This window comes from Lycium barbarum, chromosome 2, assembly GCF_019175385.1.
Source record: "Lycium barbarum isolate Lr01 chromosome 2, ASM1917538v2, whole genome shotgun sequence".
In the NCBI taxonomy this organism is placed as follows: domain Eukaryota; kingdom Viridiplantae; phylum Streptophyta; class Magnoliopsida; order Solanales; family Solanaceae; genus Lycium; species Lycium barbarum.
This window is the reverse complement of record NC_083338.1, coordinates 45436415-45450288: the sequence shown is the minus strand read 5'-3', so window position 1 is coordinate 45450288 and position 13874 is coordinate 45436415.

The window sequence follows — 13874 nt, the reverse complement described above, 5'->3', positions numbered from 1 at the left end:
TCGACAGGTGCGGAGACTACGCACTAAAGAAGTTCCCTCCGTCAAAGTCCTGTGGCGCAACAATAATCGGGAGGAGATGACTTGGGAGGCGGAGGACGAGATGAAAAGGAGATACCCTCACTTGTTCCCGACGTCCACAGGTAATCTAATTTTTTTTCAGTTTGTTGTGTTGATTGATAAAATGAATTATGTATGTCATTATTAAAAAGGGACACTCCTGCCTTGATCATAAGACCTTATAAGATTAATCTAACATTCGGGGACGAATGTTCTTAAGGAGGGGGGGGAGAATGTTATTTCCCGTGTTTTCGTATAATTGGAAATTGAGAAATAATTACGATTTATGTGTTATAAGGAAATATTTTATTTTAGTGAATATGACTATGTTGGTTATGGAATTATTAATGTTAAGACCTCGGGGAAGGCCGAGAATAAATTTGGAATTTTGGAAATTAGTTTCGGGAATTACAAAACGGGACGTTTTATGAATTGGGCCAAGAAAAATACAACACAAAAATTGGGCCCAAAGAGGTGAAGTGGCCGGCCATGACATGGTCTAAGCCCACTTTAAATGGTCATGTGATTATCACATGACCTATATTGTGGATATATATCAATTAATACTTAGTAATTATCAAGATCAAAGAACAAAAAGCAAAGAACACCAAAGAAAGAAGGGTTCGGCCGTAGCTAGAGAGAAAAAGAAAGAAACATTTCCAAGCTTGATTGTTGATCCAAAAATCCTAGTTTCTACATAGTTGTGAAGTGCTCAAGACCCTCTTCAACGGGGTATAATTAGTTTGGCGCAAGAACTACGTTTACAACAAGTCGGGTTTTCAAGAAAAGGTAAGAATTTTGCCCCTTTAATGTTATAGAATTGTTATGAATGTGTTAAGGATTGAGAATAGACGGGAATCCCGTAACTTTGATGTATATAGAAAGCCGTGTGTGTGTGTGTATATGGTGTGTTGGCCGTGAGTTATATGTAGTGCAAAGGCATGGGAATTTTATCTTGTTTAGTTGGTTTGTGGCGTCGTTATAACTTTTATGTCGTAAATAATTGATTGATGAATTAAAGTGGCGTTGGAAAATGATTTTGGACGTTATCGGAAAGTGTATACCTTTGGTATAATTGTGTATATCATTGTATATTTAGGGTGCTAACTACTTTAAATATGAGTTATAGTTGATGTTAATGAATTCGGAATGAAACGATGCAAGTTAGAACCTTCGTTATAAGTTTTGATGTACTTGAAGGAATTAGGGAAAGTAATGAATTTTGGACGATTTTGTATATAGTTTGGAATATGTTTGGGATGTGTTTGAATAATCGCGAATGAGTAAATGGATATAATGATGTGGATATAGATTTGGAGTTTTGGAAGTTTGAATGAAAAGTTGCCAACTTAGGTAATAAGGTAGGACTTTGAAGGTAGAGTGGTTTGATTGTGATTTGTGTTGTTTGTTGATGTGTGGGCTGCTGTTGTTGTTGTATTTTGAGCTGAGCTAAGTCTCGTGGATGTTAGATTTATAGGGGAAGTGCTGCCGAAATTTCGGTAGGCAAAAATTAAGTTAATGGCATTTTTCAGCCTAAGAATCTCAATTGGTAACTTTGACCATTTGCAGATTTTAGACGGAACGGGACTTGACTTTTGGGAGAGCATACGACGTCTGTAAGGTATGTAAAGCTACCCACTCCTTCGTTTGGCATATCTTAGTATGATAGGCGAATATGAGAACTTCCGGAGCATTTCTGCTCCTCGAAACCCGATCCACAGAAAGGTTACTATTCATTCAATTCAATTGAAGCCTAAGGGCTCTATTTTGGCTAGAATGCCACCACTCGTCCGAAACCTATCGAAATGTGGTCGGGTAACTTAGAAATGATTATGTATGACCCTTTGGCCTATAAATGTTAAGAAAATATGTTCGCCACCTCAATTTGACTCGAGGTGGGTCCGCTAACCCCGATACGCCCTATTTGCCTTATTGGGCTATCTTTGTGAATAAAGTTTGATATGGTACTTTCGATTTTGGAATCCCCTCTTATGAGATATATTTGGAATATTAAGATATGATAAGTTACGTTTTGAGCCATACGTACCATTTTGGAAACTTTTGTGAAACGGATCTTTGTATCGGCTACTCGCTTATTTTGTGCTATGGAACGATTTGTAAAACTATTATGTTTTGAAAGACTATTTTGAAGTATGATTTGCATTTGTTTGCTCACGACTTCGCTCGTGCCTTATTATGACTTCGTTCACCGGTTCCCGGGCCGGTTATGATTCGTGCGCCTTATAGTAATTCGGTCGTATGCTGTGTTACGGTTCCCGAGGCTTCGCCATAGGGCCGGGTTCCGTTTGGAGTTATGCTGTGATATGGCTCGTGATGCGATACGCTCACCTATGATTATGCTTGTGTTCGGGGATGTACGGAGATTTGAAACCTTCTGGTGTTATGCTGTGTGTGGCGCCAGCGTCGGAGTGGCGACCACATTCCTAAGCGTTTGCATGATCTCATTTGCATTATGTATACGTATATGATTTCGATATAGATTTTGACCTACCCATTTGTACTCCACTCTAACATTTGATTTGCTATCGGTTTTGATCCATATTTCTGTACTCCGTGCTTTACATACTCAGTACATATTTCGTACTGACCCCCTTTCTTCGGGGGCTGCGTTTTATGCCCGCAGGTGCAGATATCGGTGATCCTCCGCAGTAGGCTTCACTTCTTGCTATTCCGGAGTACTCCTATTTGATCCGGAGTCCACTTTTGGTACAGACTCTTTTTGCTTTGTATATATTCGGTATGTTTGACTATTTGGGTACGGCGGGGCCCTGTCTCGCCATATGTCTTTGTTTTGAGTTTGTAGAGGCCTGTAGTCATATATGTGGGGCGAGGGTCCTATGTATGTTTGTCTGATTTTGTTTTCTGGTCTTAGAGCGGTCCGTTCGTTATGATGGCCCCAAATGGCCCTTATGCTTATGTTTGCACTTTTAGCCGACGATGTCTACTCCGCCGCTTCGTTTGTATTTGATATGATATTTTGATTTGGCACGACCGCTTAAGACATATTTTGATATAAATTATGTTCGATATGATTTCGAAAAATTATGAAATAAGTTTGGATTTGAAAATGAATGTGCGATTCGGTCTGGGTACCCAGGTAAGGTGCCAGTCGCGGCCCACGGGGCTGGGTCGTGACAGCCTCGTCGGCTCATGTACATTGACGTGGTATAGATGCCAACCATGATATAAAAGCATTGTCGTCCAATGGGACTAGCATGAACGATGAATATAAATGTATGTTTAATTATGTGGCTCGCCTAGATGTAAGTATAAGTGTAAGACAAGGGGTGCCCGGGTGGGCTAGCACCGGGCGCTCGTCGCGGCCCTCTAGACGGGTCGTGACACTGCGTCACCAAAAGGTAGGTTTATTTCCTATCTAAAGGCAAGGAAAATGATCACGAAAGGATGTATCTATCATCTAGTTCAGGTTCAAGATGTAGAAGATGAATTTCCAACTCTTCAGTCATTTCCCGTGGTGAATGAATTTCCGGATGTGTTTCCGGAAGAGTTTCCAGGCCTTCCTCCCGAGCGGGAGATTGATTTCGCTATTGATGTATTGCCAAACACTAAGTCTATATCTATTCTTCCTTATAGAAGGGATCCCGCAGAATTGAAAGAGTTGAGGGAGCAATTGAAAGACTTGCTTGAGAAAGGCTTTATTAGGCCTAGTTCATCCCCGTGGGGAGCACCCGTATTGTTCGTCCGAAAGAAAGATGGCTCCTTGAGAATGTGCATTGACTATCGGCAATTGAATAAGGTGACGATTAAGAAACAATATCCTCTTCCGAGGATTGATGACTTATTTGATCAATTACAAAGTGCCAAATGGTTTTCAAAGATAGATTTGGGGTCCGGGTATCACCAAGTGAGAGTTAAAGAGAAAGATATCCCTAAGACAGCCTTTAGAACACGATATGGTCATTTTGAGTTTCAGGTAATGTCATTTGGGCTAACTAATGCACCGGCAGTATTTATAGATTTGATGAACAATGTGTTCAGGCCCTTCCTAGATCTGTTCGTGATTGTATTTATCGACGATATCTTGGTGTATTCTAGATCTGAGGCAGAACATGCGGATCATTTGCGTGTTGTCCTTAGAGTTCTTCGAACTCGAGAGTTGTTTGCAAAATTTTCTAAGTGTGAGTTTTGGTTGAACTCAGTGACATTCTTGGGGCACATTGTTACAACCGATGGTATTCGGGTGGATAGTCAAAAGATTGAGGCCGTGAAGACTTGGCCAAGGCCCACAACTCCTATGGAGGCTCGTAGCTTTCTAGGCTTAGCAAGTTATTACAGGAGATTTGTCGAAGGTTTTTCTTTTATTTCTGCACCACTCACAAGGTTGACCCAGAATTCAGGAAAGTTTCAATGGACAGATGCTTGTGAACGTAGCTTCCAAGAGTTGAAAGATAGATTGACTTCCGCCCCAGTCATGACACTTCCAGAGGGATTGGAAGGATATGTTGTTTATTGCGATGCTTAAGGAATTGGGCTAGGATGTGTGTTGATGCAACATGGTAAGGTGATTGCGTATGCTTCAAGGCAATTGCGAAAACATTAGAAGAATTATCCAACCCATGATCTAGAATTGGCTGCTGTGGTTCATGCATTAAACATATGGAGACATTATTTATATGGCGTCCATGTGAATATTTATACAGATCATAAGAGTCTTCAGTATATCTTCAAGCAGAAAGAGTTGAATTTGCGGCAACGACGATGGTTGGAACTGCTAAAGGATTATGATGTTGATATCTTGTATCACCCCGAAAAAGCGAATGTTGTGGATAATGCTCTTAGCCGTAGATCGATAGGGAGTTTATGTGGTGTATGATCATAGAAAAGAGAAATGGCTCGTGGGCTTTAGCAGTTAGCTACCTAGGAGTTCGAGTAGTGGACTCAGGTAACAGGGGAACTACTATTCAGAATTCAGCAGTCTCGTCGCTAGTAGCGGAAGTGAAAAAGCGGCAATACGAGGATTCCATGCTAATGCATTACAGAGATACACTCCATCAGAAAGAGGAGTCATCATTTGAGCTTTCAGGAGACGGAGTTCTCTGATGCCGAGGTAGATTATGCGTTCCTGATGTGGCAGGTTTACGCCACCAGATATTGAGAGAAGCTCATTGGTCCCGTTATTTTGTTCACCCCGGTGCGACGAAAATGTATCATGATCTTAAGTCTATATATTGGTGGAATGGGATGAAGAAGGACATAGCGGAATTCGTGGCTCAATGTCCCAACTGTCAACAAGTGAAAATCGAGCACCAAAAGTCAGGCGGATTGTTGCAAGCTATAGAAATTCCAACTTGGAAGTGGGAAGTAATTAACATAGACTTCATTACAGGCTTACCCCGTTCTCGACGTAAGTATGATTCTATATGGGTGATTGTGGATAGACTCACTAAGTCTGCCAATTTCTTACCAGTCAGAACAATATATGTGGCGGAAGATTATGTTAAAGAGATAGTACGACTCCATGGTGTCCCAGTATCTATTATCTCTAATAGAGGGACTCAGTTTACAGCCAATTTTTGGAAATCCTTTCAAGAGGGTTTAGGGACCCGAGTGAGCCTTAGCACGGCATTTCACCCACAGACTGATGGACAAGGTGAGCGTACCATTCAGACTCTTGAAGATATGTTGTAGGCATGTATGGTAGATTTTGGAGGAAGTTGGGATGATCACTTGCCACTCATTGAATTTGCTTACAACAATAGTTATCATTCTAGCATTCAAATGGCACCGTATGAAGCTCTATATGGGCGAAAGTGTAGATCCCCAATTGGGTAGTTAGAAACAGGAGAGGCTAAATTGATAGGGCCAAACTTGGTCCAGCAAGCCATAGAGAAAGTTAAGCTCATACAAGATCGGTTGTTAGCAGCCCAAAGTCGTCAAAAGTCCTATGCAGATAATCGTCGAAGAGACTTAGAGTTCCAAGTGAAAGATTGGGTATTCTTGAAGGTGTCACCAATGAAGGGTGTAATGAGATTTTGCAAATAGGTGAAGCTTAGTCCCCAGTTGATTGGACCTTACGAGATTGTGCGCAAAGTAGGAAAAGTGGCCTATGAATTAGATCTACCTCCGGGTTTGCAGTCAGTTTATCCAGTTTTCCATGTCTCGATGCTTCGAAAATGTGTTGGAGATCCTACTAAGATCGTGCCAATAAGTGATGTACAAGTGATAGAAAAGTTGACTTATGAAGAGGTACCCATTGTCATACTTGATAGGCTAGTACGGAGGCTTAGAAACAAAGAAGTGGCCTCAGTTATGGTTTTATGGAGAAGCAGTAAACGAGAAGAAATGACATGGGAAGCGGAAGAAAGTATGCGATCCAGATACCCGAATTTATTTCAGCCCTTGGAAGAGATCCAAGATGAGACGTCAATATCATAAGGTATGTATGTTTTCCTTTTTATGAATTTGGGTCATGTGTGGCCAAATTCCACTGCTATTATGTTGTAGCCCTGTGAGGCATTGTTATTATGGGTTGTTATGACAGGATGGTAGTGCCATATTATAGGGGAAACTCTGGCGAAATTTTTATAGAATCCCCGAGGACTTAACATTCGGGGACGAATGTTCTTAAGGGGGAAGAATGTTACACCTCAGAAAATTTCCCGTTGATGCACAGTGAATGGGCTAATGAAGAGAAAAAAGTGTATGATATTTCAATAAGTAAATAATGACATTTGATGACCCTAAGAAAGATTTCAAAGACATCCGATGTTAGACAAGAAAGTTGCCGAGAGAAGGCAAGGCACAGGATAGGTATCGGACGAGAATTACGAGTAACGAGTTAATGAGGATTTAATGATGTCTTGGAGAAGAGTGATAACGTCCCGTAGATTGGTATTGAGGTGTTAAGAAAGTGCTAAGAAGGTTCCATAAGGATTGGAGATCAAACGAGCCGACGAAAATGAGCTTTGGAATACTGGGGATTATACGGCCAAACATACTGGCCGTATAAATTATACGGTCCGTATGTTAGGACCGTATAATCATCCCATAATGACATGCTTCTATGGACCAAACATACGGCCAAACATATGGCCCGTATAAAATGTACGGACCGTATGTTGGTCCGTATACCTGGTCGAGATGAGTTTTGGATCATTAAATAAGGGACCAAGTTTTATTTCATTTCACTTCCATATCACACCCCTTCTCTCTAAAACATCTCTCTACATTTATTTCACAAGAATTCAAGAGGTATTAGTGATCAACAACATAAACTAAGTGAATCAAGTGTAAGAAAACCCATTAAAGATCATTCAAGTCAAGGAATCTCATTGGAGATGAACTAGGGTTTTTGCTCAAGTGAAGTATTACCAACCAAGGCTTGTTCCTATAACATCTAAGGTAAGGTTTACGGTATTTCTATGTTGTTTAAGGTATTTGAGAGTTGAAACACTTGGATTGTAGAAGGGTATAGAAAAAAGGGTCATGAATGTGAAATACTGCCATTTTGAGTAATAGCTTGAGTTGAGTCATGATTCTTGATGTGTTGTGACATAAACATTTTATAAATGACGTTGAGAACATGGGATAGGCAATGTATGTGAATGAACGTAGTCGTGTGTTATGACCATGGATATGGGTGATTGAAAGTAAATTGAGAAATGTGGGTAATGTGGATGAATGACGACTATTGTTATAGTATTGTGAATGTATTATTGACGTTTGGGAGTTGATATACGCTATGGAGGAATGTCGTATAAATAAAGGAGATGCTGTCCGATTTTCTCTAGTTTTAGTCATGTATGCTAGCTATCGATTTCTAATGAAAGTATGACTTTAATGAAGCTAGAAACGTGAGCGTTGAAGGAGAACGTGCAAGTGGTAAATAGTTGAATGGAAAGGTATGTAAGGATAACCCTTCTTTTAAAAGGCATGGTTTTTTGGCCAATCATCTAAGTCTTCTACAAGTCTATGGTGTCCTTCAAATGATTCGATCTTCTGAGCTATTAAGCTCACGATTCTTGATATGCTACAATTGTACTAAGTTCCACCTATGACAAGTAAGCCTATAAAGATAGATGTAATGAATGACGATAATGGCGATAATGATATTGATGACGACTATAATGGTAATAGCGATGACGATAATGATGACGATGATGATAGTAATGTTAATAATGAAGATGCTTATGAGCTATTACGTATATGTATCTATGTATGACTATTATGGGACCCCGAGCTTATAAGGCCGGGTAGAATATGTATGTATGTTTGTGTAACGCGCTCGCACCATTGCAGTTGGGTACGGACAACACTGAGCCTTCGTAGGGCCAGGTATGTGTAAATCTGGGCCTTGGTTGGCCAGGTATGTATGATCACCGAGCCTAGCTATGGTCGGGTACGTGAAATACCGAACCTTCGTGGTCGGGTATGCTATATAAATGATATGTGTATGATATGAATATGTAGATGTTATGGGTAGGTATATGATATAGATATGAGTATGAATACGAATATGATACGATTACGAATAAGAATATGTACATGATATGAATGTGAGTAAGGATACGTAAATGGGTACGGATATGAGTATGGATACGGATATGGATGTATGTATACAAATACACATTAGAAATGGAACGTTCCTATGAAAGACAAGTAAGTTCCTATGACGATGATATTACTATCTCCCATCTTGTGATATTTCTTATGTTGCTTATTATGCTTCTATGTTGATATTGATCATGCTTTACATACTCAGTACATTCTTCGTACTGACGTCCTTTTGTTTGTGGACGCTGCGTCATGCCTGCAGGTGCACAGGGAGACAGACTTGACCCATAGCTAAATTCTCAGGGACTACATAGCGGAGCTCCATTTCATTCGGAGCTATAGCTTTTGGGTACTTATTATTTTGTGTACATAATCATGGGCATAGCGGGGTCCTGTCCCGCCTATATGATATATTATACTCTCCTTAGAGGCTCGTAGACCTGTGTATATGGTTAGATATGTTTGGCCTTGTCGGCCTATATTTTGTATATCATTTTGTAGCCTCGTCGGCTTATGTACATCGATATGGCATAGATGCCAATGATGATATAAAGGCATTGTTGTCCAATGGGACTAGTATGATTGATGAATAGGAATGTCTGTTTAATTATGTAGCTCGCCTAGATGTAAGAGTAAAGGTACCCTAAGGGGTGCCCGGGTGGGCTAGCACCGAGTGCTCGTCGCGGCCCCTAGTTGGGTCGTGACAAAACTAGACTCATAGATCTTCAATTTGGTTGGTGGATCACGCTATAAAACCCAGTACATTGACAGAAATACTCAGTGACATCTGACCCAAATTTTAGTGAAATTATGAACGTAACTTGCGATAACTTTTTCCGACTTTTGTTTTACAACTTGCTTGACTTCAAAACATAACATACGAATATCATACGATTGAAATACCTTATATCACGACATTCATAGTATGTTAAGAACTCCAAGTATTACCCCAAAAGTATGGTTTGTAACATAAACTCGTACCCTCAATGTATGGTCCGTAAGTTACTCCATAAGTTTGAAATCTCGCGGAAATTCACTCACTTTGATTCGGTTAACCTCTAACCTTTTCAACACTTGCTTATTACTTATTAAACACGGTTTAAGCACTTATAACATCAAACATAGTCTTGTTCCCCGAGCTTACGTTGACTAGCTTACTACACAACTAACGTATGATTATACGGGATGTAACACTAGCTTCCCTCAAATGCCTTCCCAAACCTTATATCAACACTGTATGTTATCCTTGTGCTTTCTTGCTTGGAGCTTTCACCATGCTTTTAGGCTAGTTTACTTTTACTTGTTCAAGTCCTTGCTTTGTCAATCATTACCTCATGTGGCTAGACCTTGTTTATTCACTATGTTTTCTTACTTGTTTTAGGTCTTTATTCTGTCAATCATCAAAACTTCAGATATGGCTTTATGCCAACAAAACCCCGAAGGATAAAATAGGAAATTCAACCTAAAATCCGTTTATTCGATATCTATGGAGCCAAGATATCAAATATCCACCAAATTCAACATCAATTTCATGCTCAATTGAAGAAATCCATATTTTAGGTTTAGAGTTCATAAACCCCCAATTTTCTACTCCTAAATCATGATTCCTAGCATAAAACCCCTTAATAATCCATTAAATAATCATGAAAGGAAAGTTAGAATCTTACCCAATAGATCAACTTTGCAAAATCTCCTAAAATCTCCTTAACCTGAGCTCCCAAGTGCTAAATACGTGAATGAAATGACTTTTCGAATTGGGAAAATTTAATAGGTTTCTGCCCAGCGATTCTTGCTTCTATGCCCAATTTCTCGCACTAGCGGGCCCGCTTCAGCTGCCAAAACCTCACAGGGCGTAGGTCCACTTATGGCCCTAGATCTCAAAGATGTGGTCCAAAATTTGGAGATGTGGCTCCGCCCCTACATTCACATTTTCCCAGAAGCAGCCCAAGGCCAACTCTCCCTTCTCCCGCGCCTGCGGCCCACCACAGGCAACCGAACCAACTACTCATCCAAGTCATAACCGATATCCCTAATAGAATCGATGAAATTTTGAAAAGACTCATTTATCCCCGATATTGACTTTGGTCAACCAAACACTTAAGAATTTCCAAAAAATACACTTTCTCACGCAAATCACATCCGAAAGCCCTGGAAATCACGCCACCCATCCCTGCAAGTCAAATATATCATTGCAAAGCTAGAGGAAGGGTCAACATGAGTAAAACAGTCAAAATAACCAAAATGACCTAATAGGTCATTACACCTTTAATATCTTTTTGCACATCTATATCGCCTTGAGACTTAGAAATTTATCCTTCCATATGTTTGTCATTGAGTGAGTATCAATTCATGACTTTAAGGAGCGTTAAATAGTCAGGGGCTTCACAAAAACATTAAAATGAGGGTTAAATAGCGTCAAAATTATTTGTGATTATGCCAAATATTAAACTAACTTGAAAAAATTTTGAATGTCAAGGGATCACGATTATGAACGATGATTAAAGAAAGATAATATATGTACGAGGTTCCAAATTATGATGAATCATACAGAGCTGCCAAAGCCTCAGTTTTAACATTTGAAAAATCAACTCAATTAATTCGGTTTCATTATAAATGAAAACCGACCCGAAACGAATTACCATAAACACCCATAACTAGAAGGCTAGAAATTCAACGTCAGCCTTCATAAATCGTTTGTGATTACTTAACATTTTTTGTGTCTCACCAATGTTTGGATCTGTTTTACAGTCCGATTACCATGGATTTAAGCGATAAAATGGGGGTTAAATTGCTTCCTATCAAAAGCGACACCATTCCCTAAGCTAGAATTTGAAACTCTTGTTAAGAATGGAATGGTAATTAAAAAATCTTGACTTTCCTAAGTTCTTTCGAGAACCTAGTGAAAGTTGGGGAATTAATTGGACTTCGGAGATTTGGTGGTCTATTAATACTTTTTGACTCCAACCTTTCTGTCTTCGTTTCTTGATCGGAGATTTTGTGGTCTATTAATGCTTTAAAGACTCCAACCTTTCTTTCTTGTTTTCTTGACCTTTTTATTCTTACCCAAATTACTATTTTTAGCATTATGTCGAATGGAGAGATCTGTAACTTTAAAAATACATAAATATTCACATTATTTTTTTCGGAAAGTAAGGAAAAAAAAGGACATGAGTGTGAGCTGGCCAGGAGAAAGAGAATATAGACAACTTTGACAGCTTTATAATAGTTGTCACTAAATCAGATTATACTTTCAAACTAGGTAACAACGTAATTACAGAAAACGTAGATAACCAAAATTACCATTCCTCTCTCCTATATTAACTCAAATATGTTTTATCATTTTCTCGTTCATCACTTCTCAAGCTGTGTGGCTATACATGAAGACACCTGATAACAATGACGATGAAGATTTCGGAATTCAACTCCCAAATGAATCCTCCCTATGGGTTAATCATAATTGGATCAATGAATCACAAAGTTGTCAGTTGTGTAAATTTATTCAACTGCCAAAAGGGGTTAAGTCAATAGGAGAAACAAAAGGCATTCAACTGGAATGCAACATCAACAGCAAAGCATTTTCTGCCCTCATATGTTTACAAAGGATCCTACTTGTTTATATACATATTTAATAAAAATTACACGAAGTCTAACTCGATTGAAATATTACAGTTGATCCAACCTGCGTGAGAAGTGATGCTTGGTGTTAAAGAGAATATGTGGCTGGCCCCCACTTCATGTGATTAATCACAATTACATTAAGTTCAATATTTATCACGAGTCTACTCTATTTATTGGATATAGAGTACTAGTATGTTGGCTTATGGACAAATATGATATTAACATATTCTAAATAACTCTAATTTGTCTTATAAGGCAAATAACGGTGTAGATGGTTCGTGATATAACAAACCTCTATTAACTTTTCACTGCGTAGTGGGTTCATTTTAATTTGCAATGTTTAGATTGTCGAAATCCCACTATAGCCTTGTTATCCACACCTCTTTGTTTTGAAACGTCCAAATACGCCTTATAAATTAACTCGCTGGAATTTTTTAAATACTAAGGACATTGTTCTTGTAATGATTCTAAATCGGGTTAATTAACTAATTCTTCTCTCAACACGATGCACCAAGGATTATTAATCGCCCACACTTGTACGTGGTTTTCAAGTACAAAGAAGACCTAAGCAAGAAGAATGGCAAGTTTAAACATTGGTATCTGCAAAGCGCAGTAAATTATATAATTAAAACACGACGACCTATAAGAAGTACTCATGAGTCATCTTGATGTGAAACTTAGTCTTACCCAACAAAATCAAGGTAGAAAGCATAGAAAGGGAAGAAAGTAAGAAGAAACTCTTTAACAAGGCGTGAAAACGATATTCGAGCACTCTTCCTAGCATGTCTGTGCTTCAACAATGGAAATTCTTCTTTTTCGAGTCAAAGTTACCGCATAAAATAGGATAGTGAGGTGTTATCACATCACGACCCATTTTAGGACCGCGCGGGCACCTACCTTCCCCCCTCAGTAGGCGAACCCTCTCATTGAATAACACCCAATTAAATAATGGCGATTCATTTAACAATTTAGAAATAACAATGGAACATCATAATATTTTCAATAAACTCAAGTAGGTAAGAGATTACAACAAATGAATGATTACAGACTCGATCCAACTTCCCATGACCTGGTCTAAACTAGTACAAGAGCGACTAAATAAATTCCGATTTCCACTATATTCTAAGACTCAACCTCCACCCCAGAATAAAGTAGGAGGAGGTCTTCAAGATCAGTACCGTGCATTTCTGCATACGTCACAATCAACCACCTGAAACAATCTACACCCCGAAAAGGGTGTAGTAAATGCAATATCAGTACAATCCACGCGTACTGCGTAAGTATCATAGGCCAACAATGGTTAGTAACACATATCAGTAAAAGAATTCACCGATAAACATGATAACAACCCAACCAAGTCATACGTCTATCTACCACACACAATACATCAATACCTTTTAATCATTAACTTCACCCCAATAATCACTAGCCAATCTCACAATAATCGCGCAACTCACATATCATTAAATCGTTCATTTTAGTCTAGTAGTAAACTTATCATTAAGACACACGTTATCCTACAACACATAGAGATCAAACATATAACTAATCTTATAGACGGTCCATGGCATACTTCAACAAGTTCAATCAATAAATCCATATCCAAGTACACGTCATTGCCTAAGTAAAGCACCTAATCCCCAATGTGCAAAGTCTGAATATAT